Source organism: Simochromis diagramma, unplaced genomic scaffold (genome assembly GCF_900408965.1).
Source record: "Simochromis diagramma unplaced genomic scaffold, fSimDia1.1 OVJJ01000646.1, whole genome shotgun sequence".
Classification (NCBI taxonomy): domain Eukaryota; kingdom Metazoa; phylum Chordata; class Actinopteri; order Cichliformes; family Cichlidae; genus Simochromis; species Simochromis diagramma.
In genome coordinates, this window is record NW_024387279.1 from 1756317 (window position 1) to 1759095 (window position 2779).

At 39.2% G+C, this 2779-nt stretch overlaps 1 protein-coding gene across 5 annotated transcripts in view; it reads left to right on the plus strand.

The window, feature by feature from the left end:
* The window catches only part of iqsec1b (IQ motif and Sec7 domain ArfGEF 1b), a 234352-nt gene that overhangs the window by 143634 nt on the left and 87939 nt on the right, over nucleotides 1-2779 (plus strand). The window lies entirely within an intron of this gene.

Genomic DNA, 2779 nt, shown 5'->3' on the forward strand with positions numbered 1-2779 from the left:
TGTTTCCAAACCAACTTCCTTCCAAGCCAAAGACTAGAAAATATGATGAAGCATATCTTGCCTTTGGCTTTACCTGCACAACGGTGGTGCCAAGGTGGGTATCCCAGACAGAATTTGTTTCTCGTGCGTCGGGAGCACGCGCCGGGCTGTCCAAATCACAGACAAACAGTATCCGACAGTTGTTTATGTTTTTTAAACCCATTTTGCACAGAGAGGGATTTTTTGAAAAATGTATTGATAGCAATGTTGAATATTCTTACAGTAAAAAAACCATACACGTTTACAGAAAGATTTTCTTGCAAAACAAATGGGGGCCTAGAAAAAAAATTGGGAGCCACTGTGTTAGACAGTTAGACTGCGAAGACAGCATTCATTGTCTGCAGTGAAGCACTGAAACTTTTTCTTTCAGGTGAGTTAAACAAACCAGTCCTCTGATATGAACGCAACGCACAGGCAGGAGATCTATGCCTTTTATGGTCATTTTGTTATGATAGCTTTAGGCTCAAAAGCAGCCCTTTCAGCTCGAGGGAATCATTTGTATTTAGTTTTAAATAGAGGACCTTTTTTGTTATTACAGATTACAGTAATAAATTGGTGGTTAAGGTCAATTTAATTCAGTTCAATCCCAATTTAGCTTTTATAGCAAACCATAACATGAGTCATTTTGGGGCACTTTACATTTTGGGGTTAAGACTTTGTAGTGTTACAGAGAGAAGCAGCACTTGGCACAGTGGAGAGGATAAAGTCTCCATTAGCACTAAAAGAAGCAGAATTAGTTGTGGGGGTTTAAAGAAGAAAGAAAAAGAAAGAAATTTTAGAAATAACAGATATGTAACATTGAGCAAGCAGAGCATCAGTAGCTACAGATCCACAGAAAGAGATATTTGCAGAAAGACACAAGCTGCACTTGGCACAGGCTTCTTGACAGGAGCCACAAGAAGCCACCCAATGAATAATATTTAACAGCAAAAAATGGAGAACAAAAGCTGATAGAAGAGAGGAACTGAGCGTAACACATATCCCGCAGCATACATCGATTTTCTTAATTTTATCCAAATTAGGGCAGGGGCGCTGGAACGTGGGGGCACGGGGGAAATGAGATAGCTGCGAGTCTCACCCTGAGCATGTTTGTAGTCCAGTGCAGAGGTCCTCCAGCAGTCTTGGCATAGAGTTATATAACTACAGGACTGTTTAAGGCCACCTAATCAAACTGCAGTCTTATACATTTCTTAAGATTGAGTCTTAACACAATTTTGTATAGGAGAGAGTGTCTGCATCCTCAACTCAAACTCAGAGCTGGTTCCACAGGAGAGGGCTCTGAGAGCTAAAGCCTCTAGCTGCTGTTTTTTTTACTGTGGAACATTTAGTATTAAGAGAAATCGTTCAATTATCAGTGTGACTGCTGGCATGGCCTATGTCTACTAACCAGCAGGAACCAGTCTACTAACCGGTAGATATCCTTTCATTGACCTGTGTGATCTATGTAGACTTGCAATGAACTTTCACACATGCTGAACCAATGTGTAGAGATCTTTAGGCAAACTTTGTGGTTCTACAACATTTTACCTCATCGCTTACTCCTGTCCAAATAGCTCTAATATACAAATATCCCAACATATTACACAAAACTGCATGTAGATAAAGTTGAAATTCAGGTACCTTCTTATCAAACTGACTTTGCTCTTTTCTCTGATGTGCCAGTATTAACGGTGTGCAACTACTGCAGTGTGTACTTATGCTCTAGATGGAGGATTTGGACAGAGAGATGGCCACAAGCAGGAATGATCATTCAGTGGTACATTTGTGTAATCTCAGTCTTTCACTGTAAATGCTCCTGGGACTGCCCAGTACGTCATGGAGTGGAATGGGGGGGTTCTTAACTAAGATAACATCTGCCTGTCCAACACCAGCTTTAGAGAGTCCATCAGATCAGCTTATTGAGTCTCTTTCAACAGCATAAAATATGGTCAATAATTCTTTTTACCCTTTTTTCCTGCGCCTTTGTATAACACTGTTTAAAATCAATGTGAAAAGTACCCATGAACTTGACTTGCAGACATAAATGATTGCATAACATAATTGCGCCAAATAACAACCGTTGCTGAGCTTTTATGGCAAACAGCTGCCATCGTTTAATCAGGAAGTCTTTTACAAGATCAATGCTGCACCCATCATTTTTTTCCATTATTTCCCTTTTAAAAAAATAAATGTACCACCACTGAAAAAATGGTTAGTGTGTCAGTTTAAAGTCATCCTCAAACAAAGCTATTGTGTCTATTTATAGCATTGGTAATTTGCAAAATTAAGGATCCCAGTTTCTTAAATAATAAACACTAATAGTTTTTTTAAATTTTTTTAAATTTATTGAGTACAGCTCTCAAGTGCAACTTAATTTCATTGTATATTTCTTTTACAGTGACAATAAACATTTTTCAGTTTTGAATGACTTAAGTAACAGAAAAGATGTTAAGAGGACTTCATGCTAGTCTTCATGATGTGTGATCCTGAGCAATCAGGAACATTAATGAAAAAACAGATCGCTCTCAGGAGCTCAGTGATTTCCAGTGTTGTACTGTGATAGGATGCCACCTGCGCAACAAGTCCAGTCGTAAAACTTCCTCACTACTAAATATTCCACAGTCAGCTGTATTATAACAAAGTGGAAGTGATTGGGAACAACAGTCACTCATTCAGGGCTGAATCTGCTCTGATGTCTCCTTGGCACTTTCCAGGAGAACGTCACTCTTCTGACTGCATTGCCCCAAGTAAAAAAGATGGG